The sequence below is a fragment of the Melopsittacus undulatus genome, chromosome 4 (genome assembly GCF_012275295.1).
Source record: "Melopsittacus undulatus isolate bMelUnd1 chromosome 4, bMelUnd1.mat.Z, whole genome shotgun sequence".
NCBI lineage: Eukaryota > Metazoa > Chordata > Aves > Psittaciformes > Psittaculidae > Melopsittacus > Melopsittacus undulatus.
The window spans coordinates 67842634-67857577 of NC_047530.1; the positions used below are offsets into that span (position 1 = coordinate 67842634).

Sequence of the window (14944 nt, forward strand, 5' to 3'; positions counted from 1 at the left end):
GGTTTCTTCCAGTCCTTCCTGGGATCATCTCTGTCATCTTTAATGACACTCTTGTCTTGCACATCTGATCTCTGCAGGACCTGATTGATCCTTGCACCATTTGCAACAGTGCAGGAAGAGTGGGGAAAACTCTGGCTTTGCCCCCCTTAGAAAGCTGGAAATAGCCTGTAACATCTTTTCCAGCAAGTCCTGCACCGAGTTAGGGTTTTGCATCTCAAGCTTTGGAGAATCAAATGCCTCCCCTACTGAAAATAGTACCAATAACCCATGACCAAACAAGCTAGTGGAACTTGCTAGTGCCACCAATCCAAGGGAACCCCCATGACATCCTCCCCATGGGACCAACAGGGCTCTCTTGGCTCCACAGGTGCCAACCTGCCACCAATTTATTGTGGGAACACCTCTTCTATGTGGGGACGCAGGTCTTTGGGTGTCCCTGGAGCAGCCCAGAAACAGAAATTTGGGTGAAAGACAGCTGAGATCCCATGCAAGCTCCTGCAGACCATTTGCTTCTGTGTGCAGTGCTGCTGTGTCAGCTCAGGGCAAGCAGCAAAACCACAGGGAATGTGTTTCAAATAAAAGGCTGCTTCCACCTCTAATTAACCCAAGGTACATTCAGGTGATACAGTTAGGCTCTCATTAGCTAAGCCACAGCAGAAATTCCTGTGCAGGCTGTTTTGCAGTGTGATCTACTGCAGCTGGCAGCAGGTGTGAAGGGCAGCAGGGAAAGGCAAAAGCAGCTTTTTAGGCTTGGATTACAATATCAAGTTATAAAGAGAATAGACAGGAAATGGTGAAAAGGGGACGTTTGGAAAAGCCACCGATGAGGAAACAACTCTCCCTTTGCTCCTGCGGGCAGGAGGGCATCCATCAGAGGCTGACTCAGAGGCGAAGTCCCCTCCCTGAAGGTGGCAGCCAGGATGGACCCTTCACCTTATCTCCTTGCAGAGGAGTGACCTGTCCCTGAAGTGAAGTGGGCAGGAAAGGATAAAGAGACTGAGTGGAGCTTTTGTGGTGGCCAGGGTCAAGTACAAACATCTATCTTGCAAAGGCTCCTTCTCTCAAGAGTGATATTGGACTTGTCCATCTTCCTTTTTTAAGAAAGGATATTAAAAGCAGCATGAGCTTACGGGTGGTAAAGGATACCTGATGATCCATTGTTATTTACACCACTAATGAACAACAGAAGAAAACAACATCATATTATCCCCTTGCTTGAAAAATATCTCAGTTCAGAAACCTGCAGCTGACTGAAGTAGCTCAGTAACAAGCTGAAATCTCTGCTATATGAGGATTTCTCAGACACAATCCCTTTACACTTGTGGTTAGCACCAGGCTTCTTATTTTCCCTTTTTCCATTATTCTTTCATTTCTGAGTGCCATAAAGGAGTTCTCTCCTTGCCATGCACCTTGAGATAACACCTTGACCATCTCCTGTGGTACCATTATCTCCTGTTAGATCACATGGAAACACTTCGGACTAGAATGTGGCAGCAAATTTAGGCACCAACCTGATAATTAACAAAACCCATAGCCATTGCAAGGGAAAGCAGGTCAGTTATCCTCAGACAAGATATGTAATGTAAGATCATCCCAAGATGCTGGATAAAAGTTCTCCAACATAGGGGGGCAATATTGTCTGACCATCCTCTAGATTTGGGGATGTGTCTAATGAACCTTCAAAAGGAAATGGTTAAAAGTGGCAAGTTTCCTGCTTCAGAAGGACTGAAACACCCTGTCTTCACAATTGCATTGACTAAAGGAAAGAAACGCAGGAAGAAAGCTAATCAGGTTTAGAACAAAGAAAAAAACCCAAACAAAACAGCAATCTCACCTAAACCCGTATATTTGAAGAGTATGTCATGACTCCTTCCCCCCTGCTCTTTTTTCACTTTCATCCTCCTGACCTTCTCCGTTCCAGCCAGGAGGGAATAGGAAAGTTCAAAGAAAGCTATTCCTGCATTATTTTTAGCAGAGCCAGAAGAAAAGTGAATGGCAATAATCCATGAGAGCAAACTTTCACCTTGATTATCAGACTCTGGAGATTTTGATACTTGATAACAATCACAACTTTACCAAAGGCACATAAAATGCTGAGTGATACCAAAAGCATAAACTGAGCCCTTCCTTTCTTCCAACTTCACATTAAAAACCCAGTGAACCATCAGCAGGGACCAAGAGAAACACTTTTTCCCTTGAGCCAGTGAATCAGTGGCTACACAATGGCAGGGAAACCCAGGCTTGGCTGGATTTCAGCACACTGGGTACTTATGCAGCTAGGAAGAAAATTCCACTTTACAATTGGGCACATTCAAAATGCACACCCATTTTTGAAGGTGCTAGTGCCCTGTGGAAGAGGTCTTTTCCAAAAAGGATTGAGAACAGCTCTTCTGGAAACAGCTACTCCCACCCCCCCCATAACTTGAACCAAATAACATCACAGGTGGATCGCAAAACAATCAAAAAACTAACAAAAAACTCCCCATAACAACATCAGAAGAAAAACCCTCACTCCTGAGTAACTAAACCCCATTGAGTCCTTTTTCTCCTCCAAAGGAGAGGCAAACTGCTGAAGAAAAGATTTGTAGAGAGACACCTGGCACTGACTGACTATATAAGGACTTCCATGCTTCCCTATCTGCCCCAACCCACAAGCACTAGTGCAAGCAGTCACTGATGGGACACAGACCTCAGCTGCATGCTCCTTTGGTCTAGAGACCAAAGGAATTAATTAGAGAAGCTGCACTCCCAAGGTGCTGATAATAAGAACAAAATGAAAGCTGATCCCATTAAGTCAATCTTCTCTGTTGGTTACTGCCATCTGATGTCTCCCTTTTCCCTACCACTCCCTGCTGCATGTTTGCACTCCTCTTCTTGGGCTGCTCATAGTTCTTATGGTCTCTGAGGAAGGCAGGAAGATGTGGGGGACTGAAACATTATGGTGCAGGCTGTGCTGGGGTGTTGTTTGCTCTGTTGGGCATCAATGCATGGGGCATAGCACCCATCTGCTGTGTGCTAGATGTGCCATGGAGCAGAATTTTGATGGATTTCCCAGCCAAGGTATGCTAGCATGCTGCACCCCAACTGGCTCACAAAGAAGTCATCACACTGTCAGCTTCGTTTTACTGCTCAGGCTTCCCCAAACTCCTATAGATTTAAACCTACTTTATTTCTGCTGATCCATTTCAAAGTGACCGCAGCAATGAGACTGATTCACTGTCTGGGTTGTAAAAATCTATCGCTTTCCCAAGCTTTTTCCACCATCAGCTTTTCTTCTGCTACCAAACACCTCCTTTTCCCTCTGTGGCTAGGGCTGCTAAAAGCATTTCTTCCCATGACAGCCATCCCTAGGCTCTCATCCAGCTCTGAGGTGGCAAAACCCTCCAGCCCTGGGATGACCCTGGCCCAGGCTGGTGCATCCCCATCTCCTCCTGGTTTCACCCTTGCCATTTGCACAGGTGCATTGGGTATAGCCATTGCGCCTGGACTCTGAGCTTGTTATCCTCAGTGTGGGAAGAGGCAAAATGAGTAACAATTCTGTCTTTGTGGACTGGAGGGAGCCCAGCCCTTTGGGGAAACCAGTGCAGGCTGGTTTGCATCCATTACAGTCAGCTTTGCCCCTGCCTAAATGGGACTTGAGCACATTTGCCTGGGCTCCCCTGAGCCTCATGTTATGGCCTGGAGGCCCTTCGGGATAATTTTTGCTATTTGGTGGGTTTTATTTGGGTTTTATTTAACCCTGCATCAGCCTAACACCAAGAAGCCACGCTATGCACCCCCAGTGCTGGAAAACTGTCCTGGGGTGAAAGAAGCCAACCCAGCTGTGTTGAGTGTGCAGCGTATTTCCAGCAGACACTGGCAAGAACCATACCAACAGCCTCTCCTCACAGTATGAAATAGCTGCTCTGGACAAGACTGAAGTACCCTGGCAGGGGACAGCGGCTACAAACCTCTCCCTTTCCACCAGCCTGGGGAGAAGAAGTTTTCCTCCAGGTCATCTTCCTGACTCCAGGACATCTTTCAATCAAAGCTTTCTTTCCTTGACACCCAGGCAGCCACATAAGCACGTGAATACACCCATCCGACTCACTTGTTTTTCATTAAGCACTGCTAATTAGAGGTGATGCTGTTCAGAGGCAGCACAGGCAGAGCGGAGGTGAGCAAGTAGGCTCTGCTTTGCTCTGTGGTACAGGGATGGATTAACTGCAGCCACCGAGGACAATGTAGAGTGATGCTAGGGAAAGAGGTAGAGGGTGGCATTGATAAATGACCCTTACTCAGTGACGCACTGCATACTCACATGGGAGAGCTATCGATTGGTGATGACTACTCAGATCCCCCCCTGCCCCATGTTATTCAGACTTTTTTTAGGCTGAAGAACACAAGCCAGAGGTTATTGATCCTTTGTAACTGATTAGCTACTCACTCATGTTGTTTTAATCAGTACCAGGGGCATTTGGTGATGGCAAAGGATGGGAGAAGGAGGATGGTGCACAGCTACCAGCACCTACTTTTGGGCCAGAACTAGAGCTCCCCAGGGAGCCATGAACCACATCAGGCTGCCCCTGACCAGGAGCAGCCAGGGCAACTGCAACCAGCAAGCAGAGAGGCATTAAAAATATCCCGCTCTGCTGAGTTCTAAAACATTTTGCTGGATCGAAGAGGCACTGGTAAGTGTTGTCATGGCAGGAGATATTTATTGCTGTCTCAGGAAATGTTTCATTATTCTTTGGTAAGTGGTGGCTGTGAATTTTAGCCTGTCTGCCCGGCTATAAAGTGGACCATTGGGCAGATTATTTCCAGCAGCTGAACTCTGCCCAGGAAAGAAACGTCACCTCCCAGGTCTCAGGACTATTGTGTCTGTGAAATCCTGCCCGAGCTTTGCTTGCCCTGGATCTGTAGCAGGGAAGAAGAGCCAGATCCTGTATACCCTGTGGGAGGGTAAGTAGCCAGGCAGGCTGCAGGGATGCTCCCCATGTATTTTCAGTAGAGGGAAAATACCATGAACATATTCAGCATGTTCTTTAAATACAATAAAAATAATAATTGAATTGAATTCTGCACTCGGCCAAGTGAAACCATTTCGGAGAAGGTGTTTCGGAGCCACTCTGCCTCTGAAATGAGCTCAGCAGGTCTGGATGGAGGTAGAAAATGCAGAAAGCTGAAACTACCAGCTGGATGGGACCATTGGTTCCCGACAGTGGCACAGGGCAAATCCTAGTGAGCTGCCAGCAAAGCTCCTTTTGTTTGTCAAATCCTGCAGCCACTCTGCAACAGAATGGGGAGAAACAACCATTTAATCACACCCAGCAGCACTTTTTTTCCCCTGTGAAAACATTTAACCACTTTCTGTGTCTATGTAAGCTTTCAGCACCTATAATTTCCCATGGCTGTGATTTCTACTTTTTAACTGGGTGCTAAGTAAACGGTTTGCTTTTGTTTCTTGGAACTTGTCTAGATATTCCCTGTACCTAGGAGGAAAGGGGTGGCATCCAGAGGCACCCTGACAGGCTTGAGATGTGCACCCATGCAAAACTCATGAAGTTCAACAAGGCCAAATGCAAAGTCCTGAAGCTGGGTCATGACAGTCCCAAGCACAAATACAGGCTGTGTAGAGACCGGACTAAGAGCAGTCCTGAGGAGGACTTGGGGGTGTTGGTAGGGATAAGACAAGGGGGAGCGGCTTTAAAGTCAAAGAGAGTAGATTTAAATTAGATACAAGGAAGAAATTCCTTGTGGTGAGGAACTGGAACAGTTTGCCCAAAGAAATTATGGAGGCCCGATCCCTGGAAGTGTTCAAGGCCAGAACTAGATTATCTTCCTCGGCCCCTTCCAACTCAAACCATTCTATGATTCTATGATGCTCCTGATACCAAGTGTTTCTCGAACTGAGCAATCATTGCTGATTAATTCTTCAGCTCTAAAATGCAAATTATTTCATTTCTGGCCCTGCCTTTATCAATCCTTGCGTTCAGTGGATAATTATCGAGGCTTCTTCCCATCCATTTTTTGTGATGGGAAAACTAGAGCTACTCACAAATTATTCAAGGTGGGTTATACCAGACATTCATTAAGCAGCACAGTAACATTTCCCCATTTCACTCTCTCTTACCTCCTTGTAACTCCTATCATTATATTTGGTTTCTGGACTACTGTATGGAGCAGAAGTGTCATTTTGATAGATATTTCCAGCATAACTCTCAGTTCTCCTTTCTGAGCAGTAATAGCCAGTTCAGAGCCCATCACTGTATGTGTAAAGTTAGAATGATTTTCCCCCTGTGCGTTGTTTTTCATTTAGCAGCCTTGAATTTCATCTGCCGTTTTATTATCCACTCACTAAGTATCATAAGGTCCTTTTCCCATTCTTGGACATTGAATGTATTTTAATCTCTCTGGTATTAACACTGCTGGCAAATATTGTTATTTCATCTTTTTCCCCAGACCTGCTTGGACTCCCCAGATTCAAGAAGATGCAGCCGAACTGGTGCACAATGAAATGCATGTCAATGCTATACTCTCAGCAAGTGTATAACCATCTTTTCAAGGCAACATCCTCCACAGGGTAACAGGGTGCAGGTGGTAAAGTCAAATCTACCACCATGCACATTTGCTTTACAAGGTTATTGAATTTCAGCATAGCTAACAAGCTGAAATGAGAAAAAGCTTCTCTAAAATAAAAAGTCTTTTCCAATGCTTTTAAGTTCTTCTCTGGAGTTGTAACTGTGATATTTACCAGCTACTCTGAGGAAAACAAGAGGGTATCCTATCCTAATGGAAGATTGTTATCAGGGTAAATCAAATGCAGCTGGGTGCAAACAGAGATTCAGGATTTAAATGGCTTCTCAGCATGGAGGTACTGGGGCTTTATATTATTTGCTGTTTGAGTGTCTGGCTCCAGAAGCTGGGTCCGTGTCATCCAAAATAATGTTTGGTTGATTTTTTTTTTTTAAATATAAACAGTGGCAATCAGTTCTTTAAAGTGTCAGCCTTCAGCAGGAAAAGGCTGTCCCTGCCAGCACATCTGGAATACTTATAAGTATTCCAGGTGTGCTCTAGCCAGTATCCAGCCTGCCCAATGAGAGCCTCTGGTCTGCATGCAACTCCTGGCTTTTGCTGTAGGTATGGACAGAAAAAGGTCCTTTCTGCCCAGTGACAGAGCAGCCCACCGGCATGCTCCAGCAGGAATGGAGCAGTGTAGGGACTGTGTGGCAGCTAGGTATGCAGGACAAATGGAAAACGATGCACCAGAGGCTCTGCCTCCATTTATGGACCTGCCAAGCTCTCCAGTTCTCTCAGAGACAGCTGTTTTCTAAACCATTGTAGCCAATGGGCCATGGACTCCTTACAAAACTGCACGTTAAAATGAGGCATGGACACTACATTAGCCATTCCTCAAAGCCAGGTGGTAGAAAACAGTTTATTAACTGCTAAAGAATGGTTTACCTCTATAATGAACCTTTCTCCAGTATTGAAGAAAAGCCATGTCTTACTTTCCTTTTCTAATAAATGGCTTCTTTAGAGTTTAATTAACTTCTCCCTGCTCTTCTTTTGTGGCAAAATGTCACCCTGACCACGAGACAAACTCTGTTTGTTCCTTTATCTGAGAGAGTGCTGGCCTGTCAGATAAATTTCTCTGCCTAATTTGCTGGAGCTTTTCTCTTTCCACTTTGCATATTCCAGGAAGGGAAGCAGTAATAACAGAAAGCAATGTTATGGGACAGCTCAAACCTGGGGACAGAGCACCTGTTTAAATACATGTACCATGTTCCTGCAGTTGTTCCCATTCCACAGAGCCACCAAGAGCTGGGCCAAGCCCTCTGTCTGCTCCTTTATTTCTTTGATCTTGAAAACAAACCTGGAGGAAACAATTTTTGCCCTTCCAGGAGTTCATGATTTTGTATTTTCAGCAGTGCATGTCTCTCCCCATGTGTCTGCTTGTATATATATAGCTCAAAATCAATAAGAGTGAGATTAGGTCACTATTACTGAGAATGTGCTCCTGATAGCATACAAAACCAGCCAGCTCTTCTCCTTTTCACTTGCTGTTGTGCTCCAGGACCAGCTACATGTGCCAAGATGTGGCACAGCCTAGAGATAGCAAGTTTGTTCTCTTCTGCTCTTATAAAAAGGATGCAGAGGCTGAACTTGGGCCAAGTCAAGAAGGACCATCACACACTTCTGCTTTGGCTTCTCAGCTAAACTTACAGCCCCAGGAGCCATCACACAGCAGAAGGTGGGAGCAGTAGCTCCCACCTTGAGGTCTGCCTTCAGAACAGAGGTAGAAGCTCCCTCCACCTGGAGAGGTGGGTGGCCTTTCCATGAAATTCCTGGGCCCCTTCTTAGGAAAAGATGGAGTGTTTGGTGTAGCTTTGGGGTGCTACCAGTAGCCATGCCTCTGAGCCAAGCCACTTTTACTCCATGTGAAGCTTTAAGTAAAGATGTCCTAGGGCCAGCCTTGTTATACAATAGAGACACACTGGGCTGCAGCTTCTGAATGGTGCCAGTTGATTAATTGTGCCGGGCTGACAGTGGCAAGGGGGTTTGTGTTCTGAAGCTTTTAGACACCAATGCAGTAATGGTCTCCAGCGCACAGACAGTCTCAGGGGACCTGTCCTTCATACCCAAAGTTAATTAATGGTGACAATAAATAAACCAATCCAGGCAAATGAGAGCATCAGACCCACTCCTGGGAGGCTGCTGCAAGCACACAGTGGGAAGCAGTTTGTATGGGAGTAGGACTCATGTTGGAGTGATAACACTCTGTAGCTAAACACCTGCAAACATGGGTGGCAGCAGGACAGTGAGGCACCCCAGGAAGCGGCTCTGTCCAAATAGTAGGGTTGAGCAACACCAGCACTGAGGTGATACCATTCATTAGCATCTCAGGACCTCACCCTCATGATGCCTGTGCTGAAGGCAGGTAGCTGAGATACACACTTGTAATTTTGGGTGGATGAAGCGCTCTGCTATGCTAATAGCTTGGGCTTAAATATTAGCTGGTAGTGCCTATGAGTTTGAGGGAGACTGCTGGAGTTCCTGACTGCACAACATCTAGTCAGTGCCTATTGCTGTGGGTGGGAAAGGGGATTTTTGGCTGCTCTGTGTGGTTATCCAGCAGCATGTGCCCTCTGTAATTTACACCTGTAAAGGAGAGCTGGTTAAAGAAGTTTTCCTGGGAATATGATAGAAGAAAAAATAGGGAAATGGGAACCTTTTGTAGTGCAAGCCTGACGGAGGAATAAACCCACTAGATGAAGGGAAGGGAGAGCTAACACTCACTTTTTGAATACAGCGGGTGAAACTGGACTGCAGAAGGAACATGGGCCAGCACACAGCATCCCAGGGACTACCATCTATCCTCCTCTTCTAGTCTCAGTGCAAGCTGTGCCACCACATGCAGACTTTACTCAAAGGATTTCACCACAGACATGGTCCCATTTGGCCTGCCCTGCCTTATGTACCCAGGCAAAAGCAGGTCCTTTTTACTGAACTGTTTTATCTCACCTCTTACATCTTCAGGGGCATAAATAAAAACACCATGCATGGTTGATACTGATCAGATTAATTTATCACAGACAAGCCCCTGTGTGCTTATGGGATTCATAAACAGGCCCTTGCACACCCCTGCGCTCATCCCATCCCTGCCCTCCCTCTCTGACAGGCCTGCAGGCTCCTGCTCAGACACAAGCCTGGCACAGCCAGGTTAGCAGCCAGTATCTGACTGGATCCCCATCTGAGGTCTAATCACCGGCCTCTTGTATCTCCAGCAGTTCCTAGGCACTCCTAATTGGCACGTGACAAAGTGCTTGCCACATGTTGGTCAATACCAATTAGCATACTTATTAAATGCACATATTTGTTGGCAGTGGTTATCTAATTACCACTCAAGTGCACGAGGGAGAGGCCCTGCAAAGGGTGACACTGCTGAGAAGAAGCTTCTTCAGGCAGTTTGTGTGCAAACCCTGCTAGGCATTAAACCCAGCCAAGCAGCAGGTAGCAATGGGAGGTGGGAAAAGGGGCTGTGCCAAACCTGCATGTTATGGCTCATGCTGGGTCTGGGACCTGCATCTCCAAGGGGCTGAGCACACAACAAACCTCCCTGTGCTGAGCAGGGAAGGTGGATGGAGGGACACCGCGCAGCCCCATTTCCACCCATCATTAAGGGATATCCCCAGAAGGAGCTCTCACCTTCTCACAGTCCCCAGTGCACCTCCACAGCCTTGCTCTGTGTCTCCGGTTGAGCACTGTCACCTGCTCTGTGTCAAATCACTGTTCCCTGTGCAGGACCCATTGAGAAACACAGGTGAGCTTGATAAGCATGCAGGACAAACAGGTCCCAGCTCCCACTGTCCACCATTTCCAGGGTAACGCAACTCAATCAGACATTTGGGGTTTTCCTTCTGCAGAATTAATTACTTGAGAGCCAGGGACAGGACTAACAGAGAGGCCAAGACACCTGAAATTACATTTGCCAGGCTACATGAGGCTGCTGCTTTTTATTTCTTTCCCTCTTTTGCATACCACAGGCTGAGCCTTGCCAGTGGGTACTGCTGTTATCAGACAGCAGGCAGAGTGGAGAGTTGATACGGTGTTCATGCCTGGGAACCAAAACAGCCTGCACACTGTTTTAATTTAATGCTTGTGAAAGTCTACAATTATGAATTTTGGTTTGGGTTTGAGTTTTTTTTTCCCCTTCCTCCTTGGAACTGATACAGCAGAGCATGGCTGGAGGAAGTTTCTCTGCCTTTTGCACCAGGGCTAGCATGGAAGGACTCTTCCCTCTGCCAGAGAAGAGGACTCTTCAGACTGATAGAGGATGCCATTTTTATACTTTCACGTGGGAAAATGAAAATGAAGGGTGCTAGATACTGCAGCAGACACAAACCAGACCAGAGCAGGGGGCTAGAGGAAGAGTGAGGTAAAATCATAGTCCTGTTATAAGCCAGCAACCACCTATACTCACTGTTTTGCCTTTTCTGTCCAGCCTTCACCTGGTTTTAACCTCCATTTCTTGAACCTTCCCAACCTCTTGAAGAACTGAGAAGCAGCATCAGTGTCTCCAGCACTCTTGCTGCTCTGACAGTCTGTGTCTCTCTGCTTTAGCAGTACACCAAGTACATAATCTTTCATGTGTGCCTATTAGGCAAAAATTAGAAGAAAATTACCCGGGGAAGTCAGCAGCAAGTAGGAGGGGATGAGTTGTAATTACATGGCTATTAATTGGTGTAAAGTTCCAGTTTAATGCTCTCCGGCCTATGCCGATATTTCCTAGGGAAATTTTATCTCTATTAGCTTTGGATGAGAACTGGGATTCTCTCTGGAAGCTCTGAATCCACCCAGAGAAGTGACTTTCAACTTTTCAGCCCCCCAGCAGGTTTTTGTTTTCATGCAGTGGTGGACAAAAAAAGGGGTTGTTTTTAATATGGTTTTGTTTGCCTGAGATGGAGGGTGGGGAGAGCCAAGTTTTGCCATTAGATAATGATAAACAAGTGATGATGTTTTTAAGATTCAGCTTACATGGAAATATTTGCCCCAAATACAAAATGCAGGAATAGAAAACTCGAGAGATTGTTCCTAAATATCCCCTACTGCTTCTGCCAGCCTTGGGAATTCCCTAGTAGAAGGTGGGAACATCCTGCCCAAATGGCTGTTCATCAAAACCTGACAATTAAGCAGAACCATAATGTTTTGAGGAGCAAATGTTCATCAAACCCCACAGGGGATTTAAGGGAGTGATGTGCAGTCCATTGCCAACTTACCTGGCAAGGGACCAGGCAACTCAGATGCCTCGTCTGTGATGCTGCTGACATGAAGGATACAGCTCTGCCATAGAAGAGGGGGAAGCTGCAGGTACTTGCTCTTAGACAAAGGTACGTGGGTATTCACAGGTCTACACCATAAGGTAGGAAGCATGGCCTTTCCTTCTAAGGAGTCCAATAGGCAGCTGGAAGACACTGAACCAAGAGACAAATCTGCTGTGCTACTACAAATTGTGTGTGTGTGTGAGGGAGGGGAAGAGGAAATTAAAGTTTTTAGATTTTTCTTTGCTAAAACAGGGTATTTTCCATCGATAAATCCAAAGTGCTCTCAATTTTGCATCAGATGAGAATTATAATTTCCTCTGAAAGTTTCCATTCCTTGGAAAGCCAGATCTGCCCTTCTCTGGCTGACACAAACACCCTCCAAGCTGCTCTTACCAGAACCCCAGCAAGAACTGGTTTTGCTGAGACCTAAAGATTTATCTTTAAAAGACAGACCTACCTCTTTTCTTTCCAAGCAGGAGAAAAGCACTCACTAAAGTAAGTTGGGGCAGGGGAGGGAAGAAGGATTTTATTCAGTCCACAGCTTGGAAGCTTAGAGCAAGGAATTCTCCCTTCATGCCATGCTCTCCATGGACAGCATCAATGTGGAACTACATGCCTTTTGAAAAGAAAGGCTTCCACTGTGGCAAATTTTCAAGCATTTCAAATCCATAATATTTAAAAAAAATATTTGGGTTTCTCTCTTTGTGTCCCTGCCTTTTCCAAACCCATTGGAGCAAACTTCTCTATGCTAGAACAGCAACAAGGAAGCTTCTCAGTAACATGGCTCCAACAGCCAGAGGCATGAAAAAATTAGGATCTTACGAAACTTTAGAGAAAGTCCCCAGCTATGGAGTCTCAGCATGCTGCTCTGGAAAAGTCTTTTCTTTGCCATGCACGCCTAAGCCAAAAGAGACATCCCCATAGTAAGTCACATGTCGAAGTCCTTTTGCTAAGCAAAGAAATTGCTTTCACAATTTCTTTTAATCCACACACAGGTTTACTAGTTGCTTCTTCTGCACAGTTTTGCTCCTCAGCAAGCATCTGCTGCCTCAGGAGAAGAGTGCCATGTGCTGAGGATGGGGTCAGCACTGGGAGCAGAGACCAGTCTCACCATCAGAGCTGCTGACGCGTCAACAGGTTCCAGCAGCTCCTGCCTGCTACCAACAGCTGTATTCACCCAGGAAGGGGATTTGCTGGCAGACTTGGAGCCTGCCAGCTCTGAGAATACCCAGCGTTCTCCACCTCCAAGGGTGCACAGGCATCTGCTGCCGAACAGACGGTGGGAGTGGAGGAAGATGTGGTGGGAGGGTGAGTGGGGAGTACAGCACCACTACAGCCTTTCAGTGGAAAAAGGCCACAGGGCTCCCTGTGCAGGAAACAAAGCTCACCCTGGCAACCGGGGCTGACTCACAGCCCCCTTCACCCCATCAGAAGTGACACGGTAGCACTGCCACCGCTTTAATCAACTGGGCAGCTGCTGAGCTAGAAGAGAGTCCATGTAAAATCAATGTGCCATTAGAGAAACCACCGAGGGCTGCCAGTCAATACGCTGAAAAGACACTGCTGCCTGCGACAACCCAAACCAGCAACCTGCTGTTATTGACAGAAGAAATGGCAGGCTTTAAAAAACAGCATCTTGTTCTTCCCTCCTCCCCCTCCAGAGTAAATTAACCCCAAATCTCTTTGTTTACCCTCGCCCCTAATAAGCTCTTATGGCTCACAGAAACAGTATTCCAGGCTCTTTCCTGAGCAGGCAAGAGCCTTTGTTCCCTTTCATCCTGGGAAAAGGAAGGGTTTAGATAATCTCAGAATGCCAGAAAGCAATTTATTTTGACCTAGACTGTTTCTGCAATGTCATCTCTTGGCTTCAGCATGGGGTAACCTTCGTTAGCTGGTGTTTACACAACACAGCCACACTCAAATGGGGCTGCATGTCCTGGGTGCTGCAGAGGAGAGGCCATAAGCAACCAGTCCCTGTGGTACTGGGGGCAAACTGAAGTGGTGTGGCCCCAGATAAGAGACAAAGCTATGGCACATGGGTGCCTGCTGCCCAAGCAACACCCTCCAAAGGTCTCAGCTGCAAGAGAGCCAGACATCAGTCAGGAGCATGGAGTCACTCAGGGTATTGCGCACTCCAAGTCCCTGATGCAGACATGAAAGAGACTCAGGAGGGGATCCTGTCCTGTTCTCCTTATCCCAAGGCAGCACCAACTCTAGCCCAACAATCCAGTAGGGACATTAGGTCCTTTCCCCCTACCCAGGAAGAATAGATTTGCAGTGATGGATTCTCATGGCTCTACTTTCCTCTTCCTAAGCTCTTGGGTAAGCTCAGCTCTTTGCCTTCAAGATGGCTTTGGCAGCCTTGGACCTGGAAACTTTTAAAAAGGAAAAGCAAAAGCAGAGAACATCGCAGAGCCATGCACCTAGTAACAGGAAACAACACTAGATGCTGCAAGACTCTCTCAAGAACAGTAAGAGCTGTCAGCATAGTGCTCAGCAGACAAGAGTATGTGTTCCTTCCAGCTCCACCATTCTGGTTCCATTACCCAGTAGAAGCCACCTACCAAGACAGCATGGACTGTGGTGCAAACACACCGAGCTATCTGAGATCCAAGAGTGCAAACTGGGCCAGAAGCAGGGCCCTGCCAAAAAGTAGTGGCCAATGGTGTGAGCCCCCTTTTGCCAGACCCCCAATAAATCCCTCACTGCACAGCACAGTCTTTTAGCTCTTTCCCATCCAGGCTGCTCAGGGATTGCAATAACTCATCTCTCTGTCAGCAGGGAATATTTTTAAATCCCTTCCTCCCTGCAGGCAGGCAGAAGTCTTCTCTGCTCTTTCCAGGCAGATCCCTTTTTTATTGTTATTGTTATTTTCCTTTAGATGAGGAGTTTATATCCCAAATCCTCCTGCCTCCTTTTGGGGTGGGGGAATGACAGTTGGATGGTAAAGCCCAGGAAGAGAGAACTGCTTGTTGCAGGTAGTCAGAAAAGCTGAAACTTTGTGCATCCACACTTCTGATGCAGAGCATAAAGCAAGGCTTGTCTTTCCCTTTCCCCTGAAAGTTACACAAAAATAAAACCAGGCTCCCTCATTCTCTTGGCAGCCAGGAGCACATCCTTCAGAGCAACCCTGTGTCCTG

At 46.6% G+C, this 14944-nt stretch overlaps 1 long non-coding RNA gene across 5 annotated transcripts in view; it reads right to left on the reverse strand.

Annotated features, from left to right (window-relative positions):
- Positions 1-12234, reverse strand: part of LOC115947249 (uncharacterized) — a 47955-nt gene extending 35721 nt beyond the window's left edge. For 2 of the 5 annotated variants that reach the window (XR_004081186.2, XR_004081188.2), the window contains exons 1-3: positions 11760-12234; positions 10964-11136; positions 10189-10276 (exon numbers count right to left, since the gene is read on the reverse strand). This is a non-coding gene — a long non-coding RNA (uncharacterized lncRNA). The remainder of the gene's footprint in view (positions 1-10188; positions 10277-10963; positions 11137-11759) is intronic. The other 3 variants (XR_004549560.1, XR_004081184.2, XR_004081190.2) reach the window with 2 other exon arrangements.
- Positions 12235-14944: the final 2710 nt, after the last annotated feature.